Raw genomic sequence first — 26,126 nt, 5'->3', positions numbered from 1 at the left:
TCCATTTTATTTGTGTGTGTATTGTGAGAACATTTAAAATCTACCCTCTTAGCAACTTTCAAGTAAATGATACATTATTGTTAACTATAGTCACCATACATTAGATACCTGAAACAGTCATCTTATAACTGGAAGTTTTACCCTTTGACCAACATCTCCTCATTTCTCCTACCCTCAAATCTTGGCAACATCATTCTACTCTGTTTCTATGAGTCTGGCGTTTTTAGATTCTACTTATAAGTGAGATCATACAGTGTTTGTCTTTCTCTCTCTGACTTATTTCATTTTGCATAATGCCTTCGAGGTCCATCCATGTTGTCTCAGATTCTCTTTTCTCATGACCAAATAACATTCCATTATATATATATATATATATATATATATATATTTTTTTTTTTTTTTTTCTTTATGCATTCATCTGTCAATGGACACTTAGATTGTTTCCACATCTTGGCTATGGTAAGTAATGCTACAATGAACATGAAGGTGCAGGTATCTCTTCAAGATCCTGATTTCTTTCTTCCATATATATACCCAGAAGTGGAATTGATGGATCACATGATAGTTCTATTTTTAACTTTTTGAGGAACCTTTATACTGTTTTCCATAGTAACTGTACCAATTTACATTCCCACCAACAATGTACAAGGGTTCCCTTTTCTCCCTACACTGGCTAACACTTGTTACTCTTGTCTTTTTGATAATGGCCATTCTAACAGGTGTAATTTGCATTTCCCTGATGATTAGTGATGTTGAACATCTTTTCACACACCTGTTGGCCATATGTATGTCTTCTTTAGAAAAATATCTGTTTAGGTCCTCTGCAGTATGACACAATTGTTATCCTAGTGAAAATATGAACTTCCATAAAAATTCATAAAATTTTAATAAAAATTATTTTCAGGAAGACTGTCAGCTAAAGGTTTCAGTAAAATGTTAAACACTCAATCCATCAAGAGTCCCCCAGTGTTTACTCTGTTCAAAAAGACCACAAGTCCATACACACTTCACGATGTTCACCTGCCACAGGAATATTTGTTTTATATCTCATTTCTCTATAAACTCCCATAATTGTTGATGAGTTTAAAGATCCCCTCCTATTTTGAAAGTCAACTCTGAGCCATATATCTTCTATATATTATAAAAGAGATATGTATCTCTTATATATTTATTCCTGGTGTTTGGAGAATTATCTCATTCAAGCAATAAAGGTGTTTCCATTGTCTGTGTAAATACAATAAATTATTATTTTTTAAATCTGCAACCTCTCCTAGACAGACATTTACTTCCCTAAAAAGTGCTGTGCATGTTAGAAACCTGGATATTTAAAAATGCAGATTGTCGAACATTATTAGAATCATGCGCCACTAAATCAGCTGGAGGCCTAGAACCACAGATGTACTCATGCATCTTCAAAGGGAAGAGAAATGAATTTTGAAATCTAGGAACTTCATTTCCTGAAAACACACTAGTAGCATGGTAGGGAAAACAAGGCTATCACTTTTTGAATCTGCACTGCATGGTTAATGCTGAAATAAAGTGACATGCTTTAGGAGTTGTTTAGTATCAAGTGCTGATTTAGCGAAATCAAATGCAGCTGTCTTCCCAAATTACACAACCAGATTCACACCATCTACTAATTCCTGGTGGAGTTTTTTTTTTTTTTAACATCTTTATTGGAGTATAATTGCTATACAATGGTGTGTTAGTTTCTGCTGTATCAAAAGGGAATCAGCTATACGTATACATATATCCCCATATCCCTTCCGTCTTGCGTCTCCCTCCCACCCTCCCTATCCCACCCCTCTAGGTGGACAGAAAGCACTGAGCTGATCTCCCTGTGCTATGCGGCTGCTTCCCACTAGCTATCTATTTTACATTTGGTAGTATGTATATGTCCATGCCACTCTCTCACTTCGTCCCAACTTACCCTTCCCCCTCCCCATGTCCTCAAGTCCATTTTCTCTGTCTGCATCGTTATTCTTGTCCTGCCCCTACGTTCTTCATAACCACTTTTTTTTTTTAGATTCCATATGTATGTGTTAGCATGCGGTATTTGTTTTTCTCTTTCTGACTTACTTCACTCTGTATGACAGACTCTAGGTCCATCCACCTCACTACAAATAACGCAATTTCGTTTCTTTTCATGGCTGAGTAATATTCCATTGTATATATGGGCCACACCTTCTTTATGCATTCATCTGTCGATGGACCCTTAGGTTGCTTCCATGTCCTGGCTATTGTAAATAGAGCTGCAATGAACATTGTGGTACATGACTCTTTTTGAATTATGGTTTTCTCGGGGTGGGTATGTGCCCAGTAGTGGGATTGCTGGGTCATATGGTAGTTCTATTTTTAGTATTTTAAGGAACCTCCATACTGTTCTCCATAGTGGCTGTATCAATTTACATTCCCACCAACAGTACAGGAGGGTTCCCTTTTGTCCACACCTCTTCAGCATTTATCATTAGTAGATTTTTTGATAATGTCCATTCTGACTGGTGTGAGATGATACCTCATTGTAGTTTTGATTTGCATTTCTCTAATGATTAGTGTTGCTGAGCATCATTTCATGTGTTTCTTGGCAATCTGTATATCTTCTCTGGAAAAATGTCTGTTTAGGTCTTCTGCCCATTTTGGATTGCGTTGTTTTTTTGATACTGAGCAGCATGAGCTGCTTGTATATTTTTGAGATTAATCCTTTATCAATTGCTTTGTTTGCAAATATTTTCTCCCACTCTGAGGGTTGTCTTTTCGTCTTGTTTATGTTTTCCTTTGCTGTGCAAAAGCTTTTAAGTTTCATTAGGTCCCATTGGTTTATTTTTGTTTTTATTTCCATTTCTCCAGGAGGTGGGTCGAAAAGGATCTTGCTGTGATTTATGTCAAAAAGTGTTCTGCCTGTGTATTCCACTAACAGTTTTATACTCTCTGGCCTTACATTTAGATCTCTAATCCATTTGGAGTTTATTTTTGTGTATGGTGTTAGGGAGTGTTCTCATTTCATTCTTTTACATGTAGTTGTCCAGTTTTCCCAGCACCACTTATTGAAGAGGCTGTCTTTTCTCCATTGTATGTTCTTGCCTCCTTTATCAAAAATAAGGTGACCATAGGTGCGTGGATTTATCTCTGGGCTTTCTATCCTGTTCCGTTGATCTATATTTCTGTTTTTTTGCCAGTACCATCCTGTCTTGATCACTGTAGCTTTGTAGTATCATCTGAAGTCCAGAGCCTGATTCCTCCAGCTCCGTTTTTCTTTCTCAAGATTGCTTTAGCTATTCGGGGTCTTTTGTGTTTCCATACAAATTGTGAAATTTTTGGTTCTAGTTCTGTGAAAAATGCCATTGGTAGTTTCATAGGGATTGCACTGAATCTGTAGATTGCTTTGGGTAATATAGTCATTTTCACAATGTTGATTCTTCCAATCCAAGAACATGGTATATCACTCCATCTGTTTGTATCATCTTTAATTTCTTTCTTCAGTGTCTTATAGTTTTCTGCATACAGGTGTTTTGTCTCCTTAAGTAGGTTTATACCTAGGTATTTTATTCATTTTGTTGCAATGGTAAATGGGAGTGTTTCCTTAATTTCTCTTTCAGATTTTTCATCATTAGTGTATAGGAATGGAAGAGATTTCTGTGAATTAATTTTGTATCCTGCTACTTTACCACATTCATTGATTAGCTCTAGTAGTATTCTGGTAGCATATTTAGGATTCTCTATGTATATTATCATGTCATCTGTAAACAGTGACAGTTTTACTTCTTCTTTTCCTATTCTGATTCCTTTTATTTCTTTTTCTTCTCTCATTGCTGTGGCTAAAACTTCCAAAACTATGTTGAATAATAGTGATGAGAGTGGGCAACCTCGTCTTTTTCCTGATCTTAGTGGAAATGGTTTCAGTTTTTCACCATTGAGAATGATGTTGACTGTTGGTTTGTCATATATGGCCTTTAGCATGTTGAGGTAATTTCCCTCTATGCCTACTTTCTGGAGGGTTTTTATCATACGTGGGTGTTGAATTTTGTTGAAAGCTTTTTCTGCATCTATTGAGATGATCATATGGTTTTTCTCCTTCAATTTGTTAATATGGTTTATCACATTGATTGATTTGCGTATATTGAAGAATCCTTGCATCCCTGGGATAAACCCCACTTGATCATGGTGTATGATCCTTTTAATGTGCTGCTGGGTTCTGTTTGCTAGTATTTTGTTGAGGATTGTCGCATCTATGTTCATCAGTGATATTGGCCTGTAGTTTTCTTTCTTTGTGACACCTTTGTCTGGTTTTGGTATCAGGGTGATGGTGGCCTCGTAGAATGAGTTTGGAAGTGGTCCTCCCTCTGCTGTATTTTGGAAGCATTTGAGAAGGATAGGTGTTAGCTCTTCTCTAAATGTTTGATAGAATCTGCCTGTGAAGCCGTCTGGTCCTGGGGTTTTATTTGTTGGAAGATTTTTAATCACAGTTTCAATTTCAGTGCTTGTGATTGTTCTGGTTATATTTTCTATTTCTTCCTTGTTCACTCTCAGAAGGTTGTGCTTTTCTAATAATTTGTCCATTTCTTCCAGGTTCTCCATTTTATTGGCACAGAGTTGCTTGTAGTAGTGTCTCATGATCCTTCGTGTTTCTGCAGTGTCAGTCGTTACTTCTCCTTTTTCATTTCTAATTCTGTTGATTTGAGTCTTCTCCCTTTTTTTCTTGATGAGTCTGGCTAATGATTTATCAATTTTCTTTGTCTTCTCAAAGAAACAGCTTTTACTTTTATTGATCTTTGCTGTTGTTTCTTGCATTTCTTTTTCATTTATTTCTGATTTGATCTTTATGATCTTTCCTTCTGCTAACTTTGTTTTTGTTGTTGTTCTTCTTTCTCTAATTGCTTTAGGTGTAAGGTTAGGTTGTTTATTTGAGGTTTTCCTTGTTTCCTGAGGTAAGATTCTATTGGTATAAACTTCCCTCTTAGGACTGCTTTTGCTGCATCCCATAGGTTTTGGGTCATTGTGTTTTCATTGTCATTTGTTTTTAGGTATATTTTGATTTCCTCTTTGATTTCTTTAGTGATCTCTTGGTTATTTAGTAGTTTATTGTTTAGCCTCCATGTGTTTGTATTTTTTACAGATTTTTTCCTGTAATTGATATCTAGTCTCATAGTGTTTTGGTTGGAAAAGATACTTGATACGATTTCATTTTTCTTAAACTTACCAAGGCTTGATATGTGACCCAAGATATGATCTATTCTGGAAAATGTTGCATGAACACTTGAGAAGAACGTGTGTTCTGTTGTTTTTGGATGAAATGTCCTATAAATATCAAGTAAGGCCCTCTTGTTTAATGTATCATTTAAAGCTTGTGTTTCCTTACTTATTTTCATTTTACATGATCTATCCATTGGAGAAAGCGGGGCATTAAAGTCCCCTGCTATTATTGTGTTACTGTCGATTTCCCCTTTTATGGCTGTTAGCATTTGCTGTATGTATTGAGGTGCTCCTATGTTGGGTGCATAAATATTTACAATTGTTATGTCTTCTTCTTTGATTGATCCCTTGATCATTATGTAGTGTCCTTCTTTATCCATTGTAAAAGTCTTTATTTTAAAGTCTATTTTGTCTGATATGAGAATTGTTACTCCAGCTTTCTTTTGATTTCCATTTGCATGGAATATTTTTTCCATCCCCTCACTTTGTCTGTATGTGTCCCTAGGCCTGAAGTGGGTCTCTTGTAGACAGCATATATACGGATCTTGTTTTTGCATCCATTCAGCCAGTCTATGTCTTTTGGTTAGAGCATCTAATGCATTTACATTTATGGTAATTATCGATGTGTATGTTCCTTTTACCATTTTCTTAATTGTTTTGGGTTTGTTACTCTATGTCTTTTCCTTCTCTGTGTTTCCTGCTTAGAGAAGTTCCTTTAGCATTTGTTGTAAAGCTGGTTTGGTGGTGCTGAATTCTCTTAGCTTTTGCTTGTCTGTAAAGGTTTTAATTTCTCCTTCGAATCTGAATGAGATCCTTGCTGGGTAATCTTGGTTGTAGGTTTTTCCCCTTCATCACTTTAAAAATGTCCTGGCACACGCTTCTGGCTTGCAGAGTTTCTGCTGAAAGATCAGCTGTTAACCTTATGGGGATCCCCTTGTATGTTATTTGTTGCTTTTCCCTTGCCGCTTTTAATATTTTTTCATTGTATTTAATTTTTGTTAGTTTGATTAATATGTGTCTTGGAGTGTTTCTCCTTGGATTTATCCTGTATGGGACTGTCTGTGCTTCCTGGACTTGATTGACTATTTCCTTTCCCATATTAGGGAAGTTTTCAACTATAATCTCTTTAAATATTTCTCAGTCCCTTTCTTTTTCTCTTCTTCTTCTGGGACCCCTATAATTCAAATGTTGGTGCATTTAATATTGTCCCAGAGGTTTCTGTGACTGTCCTCAATTCTTTTCATTCTTTTTTCTTTATTCTGCTCTGTGGTAGTTATTTCCACTATTTTATCTTCCAGGTCACTTATCCGTTCTTCTCCCTCAGTTATTCCGCTATTGATTCTTTCTAGAGAATTTTAAATTTCATTTATTGTGTTGTTCATCATTGTTTATTTGCTCTTTAGTTCTTCTAGGTCCTTGTTAAATGTCTCTTATATTTTCTCTATTCTATTTCCAAGATTTTAGATCATCTTTACTATCATTACTCTGAATTCTTTTTCAGGTAGACTGCCTATTTCCTCTTCACTTGTTTGGTCTGGTGGGTTTTTACCTTGTTCCTTCATCTGCTATGTATTTCTCTGTCTTCTCATTTTGTTCAGCTTACTGTGTTTGGGGTCTCCTTTTCACAGGCTGCAGGTTTGTAGTTCCCGTTATTTTTGGTGTCTTCCCCCAGTGGGTAAGGTTGGTTCAGTTGGTTGTGTAAGCTTCCTGGTGGAGGCAACTGGTGCCTGTGTTCTGGTGGATGAGGCTGGATCTTGTCTTTCTCATGGGCAGCACCACGTCCAGTGGTATGTTTTGGGGTTTCTGTAAACTTATTATGATTTTAGGCAGCCTCTCTGCTAATGGATGGGGTTGTGTTCTTGTCTTGCTAGTTGTTTGGCATGGGGTGTTCCACACGGTAGCTTGCTGGTCGTTGAGTGGAGCTCGGTCTTAGCATTGAGATGGAGATCTCTGGGAGAGCTTTTGATGTGTGATATTATGTGGGGCTGGGAGGTCTCTGGTAGATCAATGTCCTGAACTCAGCTCTCCCACCTCAGAGGCTTGGGCCTGACACCCAGCTGGAGCACCAAGAGCCTGTCAGCCACACGGTTCAGAAGAAAAGGGAGAAAATAAAAAAAAAAAGAAAAAAAGAAAGAAAGAAAAAAAATATATAAAATAAAATAAAGTTATTAAAATAAAAAAAAATTATTAAAATAAAAAAATTAAAAAGTAATTAAAAAAAAGAAAGAAGAGAGCAACCAAACCAATAAAGAAATCCACCAATGATAACAAGTGCTAAAAACTATACTAAAAAAAAAAAAAACCCAAAACAGACAGACTGAGCCCTAGGACAAATTGTAAAAGCAAACCTCACAGGCAAAATCACGTGAAGAAGCATACACATACATACTCACAAAAAGAGAAAAAGGAAAAAATATATATATATATATATAAAGGAAGAGAGCAACCAAATTAGTAAACAAATCTACCAGTGATAATAAGCTCTAAATACTAAACTAAGATAAACATAAAACCAGAAACAAATTAGATGCAGAAAGCAAACCCCAACTCTACAGTTGCTCCCAAAGTCCACCACCTCAATTTTGGGACGATTCATTGTCTATTCAGGTATTCCACAGATGCAGGGTACATCAAGTTGATTATGGAGATTTAATCCACTGCTTCTGAGGCTGCTGGGAGAAATTCCCCTTTCTCTTCTTTGTTCGTACAGCTCCTGGGGTTGAGCTTTGGATTTGGCCTTGCCTCTGCATGTAGGTCGCCCTTTGGCATCTGTTCTTCACCCAGACAAGAGGGGGCTAAAGGAGTGCTGATTAGGGGGCTCTGGGTCCCTCAGGCCGGGGGGAGGGAGGGGTACAAAATGCGGGGCGAGCCTGCAGTGGCAGAGGCTGGCATGATGTCGCAACAGCGTGAGGCGCGCCATGTGTTCTCCCGGGGAAGTTGTCCCTGGATCACAGGACCCTGGCAGTGGCGGGCTGCACAGGCTCCCGGGAGGGGAGGTGGGGATAGTGACCTGTGCTCGCACACAGGCTTCTTGGTGGCTGCAGCAGCAGCCTTAGCATCTCATGCCTGTCTCTGGTGTCCACGCTGATAGCTGCAGCTCACGCCCATCTTTGGAGCTCCTTTAGGTGGTGCTCTGAATCCCCTCTCCTCGCACACCCTGAAACAATGGTCTCTTGCCTCTTAGGCAATTCTGGACTCCCTCCTGGCTAGCTGTGATGCACTAGCCCCCTTCAGGCTGTGTTCACGGAGCCAGCCCCAGTCCTCTCCCTGGGATCCGACCTCTGAAGCCCAAGCCTCAGTTCCCAGCCCCCACCTGCCCTGGTGGGTGAGCAGACAAGCCTCTCGGGCTGGTGAGTGCTGGTCAGCACCGATCCTCTGTGCAGGAACCTCTCCGCTTTGCCCTCTGCACCCCTGTGGCTGCGCTCTCCTCCTTGGCTCTGAAGCTTACCCCCTCCGCTACCCACAGTCTCCACCTGTGAAGGGGATTCCTAGTGTGTGGAGACTTTTCCTCCTTCACAGCTCCTCCCGCTGGTGCAGCTCCTGTCCCTATTCTTTTGTCTCTGTTTTTTCTTTTTTCTTTTGCCCTACCCAGGTACATGGGGGGTTTCTTGCCTTCTGGGAAGTCTGAGGTCTTCTGCCAGCGTTCAGTAGGTGTTCTGTATGAGCTGTTCCACATGTAGATGTATTTCTGATGTATTTGTGGGGAGGAAGGTGATCTCCACATCTTACTCCTCCACCATGTTGAAGGTCCCCTCTCCTGGTGGCGTTTTAAAGATACCTTTATGGGCAATTTTCTCCTCAGTGCAGAGACTCCTAATTTAGACAGTACAAAGATGCCAGAATGCAGTTTCTCTGCACAAATACCACCTTTCTTAGAAACATTTGATATAGGAGATTGTGTTCTACAAGAGCTTGGGTCACCATTTAAAAAGATAATGCCATTTGCAGCAACATGGATGGACCTAGAAATTATCATACTAAGTGATGTAAGTCAGACAAAGACAAATATCATATATCACCTATATGTAAAATCTAAAAATATGATACAAGTGAACTTATTTACATAACAGAAACAGACTCACAGACTTAGAAAATAAACTTACAGTTACTAGAGGGGAAATGTGGCAGGGGGAGGGATAAATTAGACGTTTGGGATTAACATATACACACTACTATATATAAAATAGATAGATAATCAACAAGGACCTACTGTATAGCACAGGGAACTCTACTCAGTATTCTGTAATAACCTATATATGGGAAAAGAGTCTGAAAAAAATAGATATATGTACATGTATAACTGAATCACTTTCCTGTACACCTGAAACTAACACAACAATGTAAATCAAATACACCCCAATATAAAATTTAAAAAACAAGATTTCTGAAATGTAATTTGGTCTAAATTGATTTAGAATTGGTTGCCAAATTGTCATACAGTTGTTTATTTAAGCTTTCTTCTTTTTACTTTAAGTTAGTCCTAGAATGTGTCACGTTGCCTAGGGTGGTATGAGAAAGGAAGTATTCTCCCTCAAGATATTCCCCCTTCACTCATGCCCTTCCTTCTCAGACATCTTGATACACTCCTAGAAAGAACATTCTAAGACTACCTTTAAAATCTCAACTCTCTTGATCTCTACATGGCATCTAATAGTCTGATCACCCCTCCATAACTGAGTATATCATTTAGCTAAGCTTGAGCCCTGCCAATCTTTGGGCCATTTTTCTTAGAATGAACCTCATTCTCTGTCCTCTGGCTACAAAACAGGCAGTTCTGCACTCATCAGCTGTAGACTAACGTTCATGAAGCTTTGAACACATGTAGTTTTCTTATGTGAAGTCCTCTGGGACTGCCCTTATGGAGAGGTGGGTACTGCCTCCTCTGCTGCCTCAGCTCTTTACACTTATTTCTGGTAAAATTCTGACCAGATCTTATATCACCATTGCTTGTAATTAGCATACTTATTACCTACCCACTTTCCTGCCACCACCAAGTAAACTGTTTATTCATCCATTTAATCAAAATGTATTTGGATGCCAAAGGACCAGGCACTGTGCTAAGTAATATGGGTACCAATAAGCGTTCAATTCCAGTACTTCTGTAAATTGATTAGTAATGCATTTTTTACCACTTATCTGGAAGGACATCTGTGGTTTTCTCATTTATTCCTAAAAGCTATTCCTAAGAACTATTTATGATTTAGAATATGAATCCTTTGTTCTATGCATTGCGAAACGTTTTCCCAGTATTGTGTTTTTTGTTATTATACATATTTTTCCTTTATTGTTTCTTCCTTTAAACTTTCTCATTAGTTTTTTTTTTTTTTTTTTTTTTTTTCTTTTTCAGAAGCTAATGGGTACTAGGGAGGGGAGGGAATGGATAAGAAGAAAGGCTAGTGCAAAGAGACCACAGAGGAACTTGAGAATGGTCTTAGTAAAGTAATACAGTGAGAGAACAAGGCAGATGTATGAGCCATTCCTGAATTAGCATCAACAGATGTGATCAGGAAAGTGAAGGCCATCAGAGGAGGCAGTGATAACTTCCATAATACCTGGCACATAATGGGAGGTTAGTACTCATCTCTCAAAATAAACAAGTGACTGACTGAATGCAGAGAATTTCTTTCCTGCAAACCCCAGTAATCAGTAAGGAAATTTGCTATTTGTAAAGGACAGAAGTTTGTGGTTGATTGTGATGATGACTCTGATTCTTCACTCTTTTGTCATGTAACTTTACAGCTGCCTCCCACTGTAGGTGGCATGATCTGCTCCATTCCTTGATGATGGGTACCAAGTGATTTACTGTAGCCAGTGGGAAGTCAGCAGATTTGATTCATACAGAAACTTGAAAAAGTGCATTCTGCTTGCTCCCTTGTACTTCTGCTTTTGCCAAGAAATTTGCTTGGGTTAAGTTGACGAAGGAAGATACACATAGACTGAAGTTGAGTTGTCCCAGTGACTGTAGCTGAGACCATTCTAGATCAGCTATCAGTGAACACAGCCAAGATCAGAAGAGCCACTTAACCAATCCCTGACTGACCTGTAGATTCATGAGAAACAATTAATAATTAGTGTTTTCAGCTACCAATTTTGGAATGGTTTATCATGCAGCAATAGCTAAGTGATATAGAAGTTATAAATCTCCAATTAAATTATTTTATTCGGTGGCATGCTTTCTTAGTTTTTCTATTTAATAATTGCACTAAGTATCTCCTATTTCTAACATTTTATGTACCACAGTAAAAAGAATAGTCACTAAGAAACAAAAATGTAGACATTTCCTAATATCTTAATTTTAGACATTCATTCATTCAACTATGTGCACAGTATTAGAAATACAAAAAAAATGCTCTCATGAAATCGACCATGGTTTGGTGGGAATGTAGACATGAACAAATGATTTGCATTCAATGCAATAAGTAATAATAGGAAATATTCATTAAAACCATGATCTCTGAAGCAAAATAACCTGCGTTGAAAATCTTGCTTCTGTCACTTCCTAGCTGGGTGCCCTTACTTAACCACAATTCCATTTGCATTATCTATAAAATGGGATGGTAATTGTACCTACTTCATTAAATTGTTGGGAGGATTGTCTGCACTGACATCTACCACATACTTAGAGCTGTACTTGGCACTCATAAGCTATCATTAAGTGCTAGTTATTATTTAAAAATTTTGAAAGCATGAGGGCACAGTAAAGTAAGACTATATAGGGTGGGAACTGGGTGGAGGGGTAGTAGAGGAGATACTTTAAAAAACCATAAATTTGCAAATCTTCTCTTTTGGTGTCTTCATCTATATTTCAAGGAACAAAGAATAGATGACTATTAGGATATCTTCTAATTCTGAAATACAACATTCTTGGAATATTGTCTAACATAACAGATGTAGTAAGTTCCTACTAAATATGGCATTTGATCATTAAAGTAGTCTTCAAAAGAAGTTGGTCTAATGAAGTTAATTCACATGCCATCATTCATTATGCTTGACTTTAGAGGCAAGCTTGATACGATTATCCCACAGGACATCCTGGTCCCTTTTAATAGTGCTGGAAGTGAAAAGGGAATGTCTATTCCCAGAATTGGTAATGTAAACACTCAAATCTTAAGTATGTGTTGTGCTTGAATAGACTAGCCTACAGCCTGTTAAATCAAATTAATAAACGCAATAGCTGCATCCAAATTTTCTCTATTTGCAAAGCAAAGTTACGGAGCTCGTTCTGTTTGTTATTTTGTACTTCTGATTACAAGATTCTGTCCTCTGCTGTTTGCTAAAGATTATACCAGGTAGAGTCATCAGCACACAGTGAACTAACATAATTTTGTTTCCCCACCCAAATGCCTACAAATCAGGAGAGGATCACAAACATAGAATTCTCAATGTCCATAGAACAAACCTGTGACATTAGCACTGTGCCCTTCTTCTCCCAAGTCATCTCATTTTAATGGCATCCGTCCTGCCCATGCTTTGGGTAACCAAATGGGCTAATTGGAAGTGTGACAACATGAACAATCCATTAGTCTTTGGGCAATTATTTCCTCTAAAAGGACTTTTGCAAAGAATTTTACTTAAACACATATGCTGTCATTGTTGACAGTACCTGACACTCCTACTGAATAAGTATCTATATTTATGTCATTATTTAACAATTTAGTTTGCGTGTACATTTGTATGACAGTTAGCTTGTTGACTACTTATTTCAATTCTCTTTGAGTAAGATCATTCAGTGACAAATGTGTCAATTTCATTTCACCCGTAGGGTTACAAATTCATCTCTGGGATTCAGGGCTGATCATGACTATGCTATGCCAGTCTGCACGTCTATGACTGTCTTAGATGTATTCCCCATGCTTCCCAAACCCAGAAACTGTAGCAAAACTGGAAGAATTGGAATTGAGTAGATCTAGGTTCAAGACTTGTCTATGTCTTAACAAGACATATTTACCAAATATGTGGCTTTAGCATCACTTTCCCCATCTTTAAAAATCTCTCAGGGGGTTGTTTTGAGTTTTAAATAAGGTGATGTATATGAGAAGTCAGCAAAAGACAACCATGCCATAGGGATGCCCCCAAAACACAGGTTGAGTCTGAATCAAACAATGAAAGCCAAATGGCTAATTCAAGGTCATACAGTGTGATTGGGCAACTGGCGTGGGAAAAGAAATCCCAGCTGCTGAACGGGTAGGTAAACAGGAAAGGGAAGACTTTCCTTTTTCTTTTTGTTTAAATAGCACTGATACTTCACTGCTGCTTTGTTTGATAGATTAATTCATTCTGAAAGGCTTTAAAGATGTCTGGTAGGTAGCTAATAGTCAGCTTTGAAAAACAATCACTGGCCTTGCCCTTGCTATCAAAGTCCCTAAAAAGAAAATTTTCATTTCAAATGGCTTCTAGCTTACTTCAGAACCAGAAGGTAGATTCCTTTGGCGTTATCTAGAGCAGCTAGTGAAAGCCCTTTTTAATGGTTTGTTAGTTGATAAACTGCAATTGGCATATAAGGGTAAGAGCTTCAAAAGACAAATTAAACTTATAGTCAACTGCCCACTAGTGCTTTGAATTAATCAATACAGCATTCTTTTAAAAACAGAAGCAATGCCATTACCCCTCAACAAATTCACATTTTGATGCAATCAATAACTACATCAAAGTTCTCCAAAAGACAGAGAAATTAAATAAATCACAATCCATGTGTAAAGAAAGGCCTTTTCTCTTGCAGGTGCTGACATCTGAAATACATATTAGAGTATGTGCTTAGTACCCAAAGAAACATATAGATGTAGTTCCTTTCATTTTTTAACTTTAAACGAGGAAATACCCATGTACTATAAAGGGAACAGGAAAAAACTAAAAGAACATTTGGTGTGAACTTGGATATGCCTCTAATGTTCCCTCAGTAAAAATTTTCTCCCTTTTGTTGAATGTCACTTCTCATTATGATTTGTAACATAAAGACTCAAATCTCAAGTATATAATGTGCTTTAATAGAGTAGCATACAGCCTATTTAAAACTATTTTCAAACCAAGTACATATTCTGATCTCTCAAAAGTGTAGTAAATCAGCATAGAGATCGATTATGCAACTTGAAACAGATAAATATTTATTTGCCTTGCTCCCCCAAATATATAATGTTTTATTGTTTGAATTATCATTCCTCATTTTATCCATTTCATGTCTCAAGGTCACATACCTGAATGGTATAAAATGAGTAAGTACAGCTTAGAGAAAGGGCCTCTGACAATTGTATAGTGGAGAAAGAAACCAACATAAATATGTTATTAATAATATTATTATGCAGGCCCTTCCATCTTTCTAAGACCCAGTGAAGTTGAAATATGCCACCCGCCCCTGCCCCCGCCCCCAACGTGTGTTGGTGGAAAAGCCCACAACTAGGAGCAAGGGATGTTGGAATTGAGTTGTCAAACTGTCCTGGATGTCTTGTACAAACTGAACAGGCCAATTTACTGCAACACTGCATAGGCTGAAGGCTCCTATTTCACCTTTACAGTGTTTCCTCCTGGTGAGATTATCCTGCTGGACCAAGGCTCCCTCCCTGGCAGTATTTCAGCTCCTCCTAGATTTCTTCTGATTAGTCTATCCTAGGTAGTGGTACTGTGTTAATCCTTACCTTGTGACCAGCCTGCTTGCCTAGGCAGGGAAGAGGCTCTTGTCCAGCTATCTGAAAGCAACAGCTTTGTGTGTTTGATATTTTTGAATCCTAGTGGTGATTCGATTTCTATGTCTTCCCCTTTGTAGCTCCAACTCCCGGCTTTCAGGATGAACACAGCCAGGCTTTGAGAAACAAAACAAAACAAAAAATGACTTCTTCCACACGACCGCAGAGTTTCTTTGCGCGTTACTAACCTCTGAGTATGGGGTGGCTTTGAAACACAGCTGTTCTAGCTCTGCCCTCCAGGTGGCAGCAGTGCCACATCGCAGGGGCTCCAATCCCCTCCACCCCGACTTCAAGTGTTAATGCAATTGACCAATCAGTGCTAAGATGATGGGAGGTAATTGGGTAATTGTATTTTACTGATCACAAGCAGAAAAAGGGAAAGGAAAAAGGGAAAGAAAGAGGGGCAGAAGAGGGAAGGGGACCGCAGTCCGAGAGGAGATTTGGGGAGCTAGGACCCAAACCGTCAGGACGTGGCATTGGCCGAGAGAAAGGAACTGCCGCCGGCACTGGGAGCGCATTTATTCTTTGGGTGGAAAGGAAGGGAGAGAGGAGCGGGCTGGGGAGGAAGAGAGAGTTCCAGCCGAAGTGGATGGAAGGGGACCGGGCTTTCTGCCGCGCTGGGAGCCGCGAGCCGGGGCGATGGCGCTAAAGACGGCGCGGAGCAGCTGCGCTCCCGGGAACGCGTCTCCTCGCGGAGGACTAGCCGGCGTCGGGAAGGTCTGCGCGAAGAGAGACCAACTTGTGGCTCCAGAATGTACCCGACGCAGCTGGAAATGAGATCAAAGCTGCAGTTTCATTCGAGAAGGATGAGAGGAGCCAGCGACTAGGGATTTTTTTTTTTTTTTTTACCTCCTTCGTTCCATGTTCTATTTTGTATCTTCTTTCCTTATTATTATTTTTTTATTTGCCTAACAAAACACCCCGTCGAGCCCCTCACTTCACCCTCCCCATTTGAAATAAAAGCCCAATTTGAACTTCTTTCATCGCGGCGCCCCCAGGATCCGCTGCCCGCTGATGGAGGAGAAGGGGACCCGGTGGCTGGCAGGGGCCGCCGGCGAGGGACCGCGTCACGCGTCTCCCCCGTGATCCCGGCCCTGATCCTGGAGTTCTGCTACACCTGGAGGATCTGGACCGGGTGCTAGGGGTGGGGGCGGGGACAGAGGAAGCGCAAGCCACCCCGAGCCTTAAAGAAAAAAAAGAAGTAGCGGGGGGAGGAATGGATTTCTTCTTGACAGCTGACGGAGCCTTGAAATTTTCCTTCACTACCTCCGCCCCCGCCCCCGTCCCCGCCCCCCCGCACTCCATTTAACGTGAGATTATGAAATTGCAGAGGCGGTGGAGGGAAGGAGACAGGATATAACAGAGAGTTTGGAGGGAGAGGGGAAGGTGGCTGGCCGGGTGGCTGAAATCAAAAATCCAATTGCGCACTGGGTTGTGATGAGAAATCTAATCAGATCTTTGGAGAAGGGGCCGGCCGGAAGGGCGGCGATTGGGGGGAGTTGATCCCCAAATTCTTCGAGGTCGGGGCTGGGGAGAGGAATCGGCGATGTAAAAGGAGACTTTTTCTTTTTTTCTTTTTTTTTTTTTTTTTTTTTGGTGGCGGTGGCTGTTGGGTGCGTTGCGAAAATGAACGATGCGGGACGCAGCTCTCTCCTGGAACCGAACGCAGTGGATAAACTGATTGTGCAAGAGAGAAGGAAGAACGAAGCTTTTTCTTGTGACACCTGGATCTTAACACAAATGTGTATATGTGCACACAGGGAACATTGGAAAATGAAATAAACCAGTGTCAGACCCGCGGGGGTTGGTGTGTTCTGACAAATAAATAATCATAAAACAGCTGCCCTCCCCCTCCCCAAAAGGATGATTGGAAATGGAGAAACGAGGATCCACAAAGGAAAAGTATGTTCATTTTTTTCTGTAAAGGAGAAAGTAAGCCAAGGAGATATTTTTGGAATGAAAAGTTTGGGGCTTTTTTTAGGAAAGTAAAGACTTGATATGGTGGTGTTTTCTTTTCTTTTTGAATTTCCCACAAGAGGAGAGGGAATTAATAATACATCTGCAAAGAAATTTCGGAGAAGAAAAGTTGACCGCGGCAGAATGAGGCATTGATTGGGGAAGAGAAGCCAGCAGAGTACAGTTGGATTTGTGCCTATGTTGAGTAAAATTGATGGATAATTGCAGTTGGATTTTTCTTCATCAACCTCCTCCCCCCCCCCTTTTTTTTTTTCTTTCTGGGGTCAAGATCATGCATTTTTCCGCTCGTTCTTAACCACCTGGATTTCCATCTGGATGTTGCTGTGATCAGTCTGAAATACAGTGAGTGATCCTTTTTTTTTCCTATTTATTGGTGAAGAAAATGTCCATTAATTTAGCATTCCTGGTCTCTTTATCCCTTTACCCCCGGAGTTGGTTTTTAAAGACCTGGCTGTGGGGACCAGAAAACAGGGAGAAGGTGGCCCACGCATTTGCTCCATCAGGCCGTGCTCACTGATAAGCCGGTTTGCTATAATGATGCAGGTTGTCTGCATCCCGGGCAAATGCCTTTGCAAATGTCCATCTGGAGAAAAAAATTTCCCCAAGAAAGCCGCTGCAGTGTGGGGTGCCTCGTGCTGTGTGATCAACACTCTAGAATGTGTTTAAGTTGCATGGCAGCCCCGGAGTTAGATTCACAAATGTTTAGCCATTGGAAATCGAAGAGACCCAATTTAAATTTCATCATCCAACCTGACATCGCAGATCAACAGAAATGCATTAACACGAAAATATGATAATAAACCAACCAGATGAAGGATGGCTTCTGGCCGGCGAGTGGGTGGAGGGAGGGAGAGTGGGACGGGGGAGGAAGTGGTGGACAGCTGTGGATGCACTATCCCCAATCTCTCTTGCACACAGAATCTGGAAAGTGGTGGTCTTGAGATTAGGTTTCCTAGATTCTCACCAGTGCTAAGAATGAGAGGAGGACCCACGGCTTTTCAACCCCACCCCCTTCTAACCACTTCCCTGGGTAACAGAGAGGCTGTCCATGTAGGTGCCCTGGGCAGTTAGTCGCCTTCAGTTTTGCCAGTTGCCTTCAGTTTTCCCTGCAATAACAGTTCAGAGCTCTTTAAAAAAAAGGCAGAAATCTAGTGTCCTGTGGTAACTTAGATAAAGGTCTGTGGGTTGAGCCTCACTGCTTCTCCTATGCCAGCTTTGTCTTGGGGGAAAGAAGCCGCTAAAGAAAAATTTTTTTAAAAGTTGAAAATGCTTAGAGAGCCTGAGGGCCTGTAAGATCATCGCCCCTCTTTGAATCTCTTCCCCCATCGCTGCCAGGATCATGGAGCTGGCTTTTCTTTAGTTTTGTGTTTGAACAGAGCTCTGCCTCTCAGTCTTCTGTTATTTCTCTCCAGGGCCTTCTATCAGAATCATAGACTCATATAACTTTAGAGCCAGAAGATTCCCCAGAGATCCCATGCCAATAAAAAAGGAAACTGAGGCCTGGAGAAGTCATAACTCTTTGGTTAATGGCCAAAGCATATGAGACAGGTGACTCACACAAGCCACTGAAGAGCTGACAAAAGTCAGTTTGGGATCCAAACTGGACGGGAAACAGCCGTTCGTGGAAGGATTACTTCTTTCCCCACAGCTGCCATTTTTATCTAGAAGGGTCAAGGAAGGTACTTATTCTGAGAGCTTGCAATAAACTCCTGACATTCTGGACCTCATGGGTAACCCATCTCCAGCATTCATATCTTTTCTTAGTCTTTTTTTTTTTTTTAGTTAATAGAAGAGCTCAGATAACCCTAACTTCAATACTATTTGGAAAAAAAAAAAAAAATGATCCACAACGCTGGCATATCCCAAAGGAGATGAAAGGCAACAGTCTCCTGGGTCCCTTCTTGGTATTGGGCTCATTTAATCCAGTGAATGGTGGTCCCTGGAGAGTCATTAAAGAACCATGGAGTTAGATTTATATGAGAGAATGATAATAGAAACCAGAAACTCCCTGCTAAAAGCCTCTGAGTCTGTTCTTTCACTCACATCATCTATTCTTATCCTTTTCATTACCCCTTAACTAAACTAGCCTACAGCTGAGCACTTCTCTAATTTATTTTTCTGGGCACATGTTTCCTGTTGGGACACAGATCAGGCAATAAATTTACTGACCTATGAAAATAAGGTCATGCAGGGTTGTGTTTCCCACCCCTGCCCCAAGCTCCCTATAGGATTCTGCATACCTTATAATTCCTTGCAGATATTTTGCATGTTTGTTTTGTTTTTACATGACCACAGTTAAGTCATCAGTTGTGGTCAAAGATTGACTCAAGTTATGTTAAGTTCCTGCTCAGTTGCAATTTAGCACAACTGACAAAAGAGAATAAAGAAAAAAAAAATGTACTTTGAGGGTTTTTACTGCGTAGTTCAGCTCTGGGCTTCACGTGGGAAACCCAGCTTTGCAATCAGCTTGGCTCTGCCAATCAGGAGAGGGGTTTTTCCTCCCTTTCTTTCTTTCTTTCTTTCTTCCTCTTTCTTTTTTTTTTTTTGACATCAACAATTTCTTCATTGTTACTCTGATTGAACCTCAACGTGCATTCCTCTCCTTCACAGTGTCACCCCCTCTCAGTATTCTCCACATTTACACCCACATGCAAACTTTACTGAGAGAGAGAGATAAGGGGATGGGGGGTAGGGAGAGAAGAGAAAATATGAATGTGTTTAAAATTGTGGGCTGAAATATGTCCTCCCACCCACCTCCACTTAAACCTGTTCTTCAAATCTGGAGATGATGGAGCATCTAAGGATGTCATCCTTTTTCACGCTGGTGAATCACTTCACCAGTACTGCATTTCAGGACACGTTGCCCAGACCAGGGTTTAGCTCCTTTGGTTTGTCAGTCAGAGTTGGCTCAGCATTTTAGGCAACTTGCTGGTGGACTGATGAAAGAATTATGGCCGTGGTAGATCTAGAAACTTAGCCCATGAGCTTCTTTCAGGACAGAAGTTGGTACCCACTGATTGCCATTTGTGAGCAAGTAGCTGTATACTGGAATTTGTTGAGGACCACAGGCCCAGAAAGCTGCTGAATTTTGCAAGTTTTGAAGTTACCTTTTCGAATATTTTCCTCCTCTAATTTAAAAGCTATGCACTTTGGGCAATACCTTTAATTTCCCTGGCCTTCAATATTCTTATCTGTGGGATGGGAATAATATCAACAAATTGGAATTCAACCAATTAGAATTGTCTTGTGAATTAAACGTAATGATATGCAAAGCCCCAGCATAATAGACCCTCTAAGGAGAGCTGTTTGTTATGGTCATTCTTGGATTAATTTGAATTAACTTCCTGGGAATGAATACAGGCTGGCCACATACTTTACAAATTCTAGTGGCTACACTTAAGAACCGGGGAATGTGCAACTGACCTTACAGTAGTTGCCAGATTCTTCTTTTGATGTCTTATCAGGAGAGATTCATTGCAATATATCATTTTAGATATGAAATTCTGCCTCCAGCTGGAAATTGAAAATCAAGATTTTCTCCTTAAAGTATAGAAAAATAAATCTCAGCAGAAGTCATATTTAAATGAGACTTTAGGGGAAAATAAAGCTATTCTTGTGTTGTGTGTTCTTTTTGTCTAAAAGTTACAGAAGATAGCAGTTGTATATTAACTGTATACTTTTGGCTACATATTACATTGGATGTGGAATGCACAAAATAAAGGCAGATTTCTAGGCAATTATATAATTAAATTAGATGGTGTAAAATTCCATTACTAATATTAAGGTCCCCAAGTCCATGATTTGGATTCACAGTCTTCCTAGTTATCATGAATCCTGTGTTAGTTATACATCTTCATTTTGTGAAAGGATAAAGGCCCAGTATAGTGTATGGAATCAAGTTTCATGTAGACATATGTGTCTTATTGTTTGCACGTGCAAATCTTCCAACACCAACTTGCCAGTGGTTTTCCGAGGCCGCCAGTCGTGGTCATTTCTCATAATTTCATTTTCTACATCAGCAGCCCTGGGTTCTATCTGTTTCCTCAATATGCTTCTGGAAACCTGTTCTCCCTTTGAGAAAAAAAGAATCCTACTGTTTTAATTATTGCTATTCTTGATGTCACAGCTGTGGATAACAGGACAGTCAGGCTGAGGAGTTGCCCATTGGATGTTTATACTGCTTCTTTTCAATTAGGAAAACGGTTTGAATTCTGTGTTAACTTTGGAAAAGCATCCTTAAGTTACCCATTTTCACTGACCTTAAGAAGAAATGGAAATCATCTATGAAGGTTCTTACCATTTTATTAATTTTACTTTTTGGTGTGCTTCTGAAAGGTGACTTAGAATTTCAGTAAACTTGAACTCTGACATCCTAAGTGAATTTGAATACTCAGCTTTCCACTGGGACATGTGTGTTACATAAGCCGTTAACCTCTCTGAGCCTGTTTGCTTGTCTGTAAAATAGAGATAACAGCCACATGGAGCTGACCGCTGTGAGGATGAAATCAGATTGCATATGTCATGCACAGCAGGTGTTCAATAAATGCACATTTAAATTGAGCATCTTTGATTTTAGTTTAGGTAATGCACAGTTTGCAAAAAACAGATATGGTCTTGTTTGAGAGAAGCTCTTCATATAAATTCATGTTGGTATAGGTTAAAAAATGAGAAATTTATAGACAAGGTTGGAGTAACACAAATAGATATGACCATTTTTGGTAAGGTCCTACAATTTTAAAACATATTTGGAAGTGCTTTAGTGAATGCCATTCCTGTAAGAAAGATTACAATATACTTTATGAATTGTGGAAAATGTACTCTGTGTCTATGTAAACTTTCATCAAGTATTTTATAATATAGGCATAAAAATAATGATTTATAAACAGCATCTTAAGAGTTTCTCCAAAAGGATCAAGAGTCTGTTGCATGTTTCTTCAAAATGATTTCTCTGGAGAAATGTAAATTTGACAGTTGAAACTTTATTGGGCGGATCTTGTGGCTGGGACAGTGTGCTTGTTGACACTCTCTGAGGGCAAGGATTTTATTTGTTCTTTGGCATGTCCTTAGCACCTCAGAAGAGTGTCTGACAAATGGTATGCCTGCAATAAATATTCCTTGAAGGACTGATTGAACTTAAGAGGCATCACTTCCAAAGAACTCAAATGCATGTGTATACACACACACAAGAAGCCTGGCTTTTAGGAACCTATGGAAGTTTAATGAGAAATACCAATGAGTATACTGACTCTGTGTGTGTGTGTGTGTGTGTGATGTCATATCTGTACACACACACACACACACACACACACACACACGAGATTTTAAGCACCTCTGAGTGGTTTCCTTCTGCTGGGAAAGCTGAGGTCTGAAAGCGAGGTGATGCCGTGTATTTTTCTTAATCTTGGTGCTGTCAGTAATGAACTGTAACAATTGATACAAGTCACCTCATCTCTCTCAGGTTGGTCTTATATTCTTTCCTGTTAAATAAAGGTTAAAAACTAAGATTCTTTCAAGCACTAAGATTTCAGGATTTTCAATTCATAATCCACTACCTAGGAATTTAAGATTCCTAGGATTTGAAAATATAAAATCTCTGATCCCAGGTTACTAGCGATAGTTGTCAAAATATGGAGAAGAACAGCATAGAATTGGGTGAGAAAGGCAGAATCCGTGTCACAATGGCAGATATGTAGGGTAAAAATGTGAGGAAAGTATCTAGAGGGTGTGTAGGGGAAATATAATACAATATGGAATAGGCAAACATTGGATCTCAAAGTTTTTTCACTACTTGTTAGCTGGGGGATCCTAAGGAGGCAAATTGACCTTGCTATGTCTCAATTTTCCTCAACTATAAAAATGGACATCATTTTTTTCTTGCAGTTATTTTTAGGAGCATTAATTAAGACGTCTAAGTGTTTGGCACATGATTAGTATACAATAAATGCTAGCTCACTTTCTTTCTTCTCATTGAAATCTGGTTATTTCCCACAGAAATGGGAACATTTAACTGAAAGTCTGTGAGTGTTTTGCTTTACATTTACTGAATATGTGAATGAAGATCTTTTGCCAACTTTGCTATCAAAGTGGGTAATATTATTTTTGATAATGTTTTCCAATGTCAGTCAGATTTATAATGAAGTTTAAAAATGATGAACAGCTTATGTAAGACTAACAAACTTTTATTTCATCTTTGGCATAAGCTGATGGCAGCTTTTTATGCTTATGTATGCTTTCAACACTAATGGGGATTATGGGTATAATTTCATAATAACAATAGTAACTACCAGTTATTGAGCGTTTGATATGCACCAGGTACTATGGTGAAAATATAACATATTTTTCTCCTAAATTCTCACTTAGGACACTGAAACACAAAGAGGTTAAGTAATTGGTCTAAGGTTATCCAACAACTAAGTGATAGAGCTGGAAGTAGAAGCTACATCTCTTAGGACTTTAGAAACAAGGTCAGAATCAGTAAATGCAAACGTGTTGCCTCGTAACAAGTAAACATGGCAACTCACTGTCCTCTAACCTGGTACTCAATCTGAATATTCCAATTGGGATTGAGATGTCTGTAGTTTCCCTTTCCCATTTCCTGAAACAGAGGTTGTAGTCACATATCAGATCACAAATGCCTTGCATCTTTTGGTCAGTCTTTTCTAATATCCAAGTGTTCCCTTACATGAGGAAGAGACAACTTATAAGAAAGACTTGGGAAAAATTGTCCTAACTCAGTCAACACAACTACTGGACAGAAAAGCTTTGCGAAATGCTATGAGATCATCTGGAAATTCATGATTGTCTGAGAAATAAGGTCAGTGCTAGTAGTAAGTTTGGAGTTTTGTTACAATATCCTGCAAATCCGGTGGGCTCCTAATTGTCTGCATCACCACCACCGCCCCCCCAGCACCTGATCTCCGTCCTTGCGACGTTTGATCTCTGTAGCACTTCGTACCATTGATGCCACTGGCTTCCTGAAACTCTTCTAGGGGTTTGAGGTGCCGTTTGCTATCACTTCCTTTATTCATTTCATGTCATCCTTGTCTTGTCCCCCTGCTCTCTCCTAAAAGGTTGAGGGCTTCCCTTTTGAATCAGTTCTATTCCCAATCTCTTTGCATCCCTGAGAGATGTCTGCTGGGCTTGTTTTGAGACATGATGCTCAAATCCTTGGCCTCAGCCACCTTGGGTAAGCTGATGATTCCTAAATCTCCAGGGCCAGCAAGATGCCACTTTCTTACCTAGTCTCCTGTAGGCCTTACAAACCTAGTACACTAACTGTAACTGATTATTTTCCCTCCAGGAGCCTATATATTTTCAGTTTCAAATGATATCAATATCTCTTTAACCTCCCTCATATCCAACCACTAATCAAACACTCATCCATCTACTCATCATGTCAAACTCAGCTTTTCTGTCCCTCAGTCCAGAGTCCATTGTTTCTCTCCTAGATATCTTTCTAACTAGTCTTTCTGATGCCAACTTTTCTTCAGTATGGTCCATCATTAATTTTTCCTTCAGAAGGACCTTACTAAGAAATAAAGCTGAAAACATTCCCTTCTCTATATTCTATAAATATAGAATAAAATTTGGATTCTTCTCTTGATAAATACGGCCTGGCCAGCCTATTCATGCCTCTCTTGTCTGTCTGCCATACTGAATGTTTTATTTCTCTGGAGATATCCCAGTCTAGTTTTTGGCTCAAACTTTGTGAAAGCTACTCTATTTGCTTCAGATATACTCATCACAAGTCAAATCTCGGAGCAAGTTACTTCCTCTGGGAAAATCTTTTCCAGGTCTCCTAGGCCCACTGAATCCTCCTGTCTCTGTTACACCAACATTTTATTCATGGATCTGTGATAGCTCTTGTCACTCATATTTACTTGGCTGAAACCTGCTAATGTGACTTCTTTTAAGATAGGGACCTCATCTTACCTGTCTGGTCATCTCCCACATCTAGCTAATTTAGTGCACAGGAGTTTTCAATATATTTTGGTAGACCCAATAAAGGAGTGGATTAATTTAACACATCTTTAGGGTGAATTCAGCCTATGGTGTAGGCCGTTATTTTCCCAATATTTTTCCCACTAAGATCAACCTTTTATTATTTTTACTCTAGGGACCCATGTTTCAAAACTACTTTGCCCAGTAAATACATTGCAACTCATTCCTCCATTTTTCCTAATTGAAAACATATTCTTGCCCATCATTGTTCTTGAAATGTGCTAACTGAACACTGTGACCTTGAGTTGATATAAATTGAGCCAGAAGATGTTGTCACTATCTTATGCAATTGTATGAGCACATGCACGATTTCTAACTGGCTTTTTGAAATATTGATAAGAGCTGTCTTTGAGGCTTCCAGTTTTTTAAATAGTTCTGCAAATATATTTTGGTGCTAATATTATACTCTAATTTAGAGGTGCTAATAGGCTCAGTGCAAGTTTGGCAATGCATACTCCTCAGTGGCACTGTTCACGAAGAATATTGTTCACAACAATGAAGGTGCCCCTTGGATCTGCACAAACTGCACAATTGTAGGAGGGGGCCTTCTTTGTCGTAAATGACTGTTGGAAAGACACTATGACTTTTAATTTTGAGTCATGCCCAAATATGGGCTTATGCAATGGTAGAATAGAAAAAGATCTTCTCCTTAGTAAAAGTGCCTGGATTAAAACTTTGGTGAGCTGCAGTCACTTTTCACAACATGCAAACACCTGGTTTTATGGAGCCCGGTATGTATTCTCAGGAGATGCTCTGGCTTCATGCTTTGGAAGGATGCTTCCTCCTTTCTCTCATAAGAAACAGCAGAAGACACTGGGATTAGATGAAAGTGCTAAATGGTAAGACACATTTAATTACGGTTTAATTTTATTCTTCAATCTTTGAATATAAATGTCTTGAATATGTTGAATTAGAACATATGTTTTTCTTTTAGTCCATTTTTCATGTTTTTCTTCTAGTTTTAGATGATTTCTTTCCAGTGTAGAGACTGCTATTATTATCTCTCATAATAGTAATAGTAATTTCTAATAATAGCAATAGTAAATGAGAGAGCCAACTCAGCACTGGCTCTTCTAAATAATTGCAAGTGCATACTTGCTCCTGCCAAACTGCGAACTGCTGAGACACTGTTTTCTTGGGAGGAGTCTATGTGTTTCATCCCATCAATTTTCACCAAGTCAATATAGGGAATATAGGAGAATTCAGGCGTTCAATTATATTTTTTTATCTGTTGCTAAGATAGGTATCTGGTTTGGGGGTAGGTTTCACGGATTTAAAAAG

Source organism: Eschrichtius robustus, chromosome 11 (genome assembly GCF_028021215.1).
Source record: "Eschrichtius robustus isolate mEscRob2 chromosome 11, mEscRob2.pri, whole genome shotgun sequence".
Taxonomy (NCBI): domain Eukaryota; kingdom Metazoa; phylum Chordata; class Mammalia; order Artiodactyla; family Eschrichtiidae; genus Eschrichtius; species Eschrichtius robustus.
The sequence above is the reverse complement of the archived record's forward strand: the minus strand, read 5'-3'. Positions refer to the sequence as shown.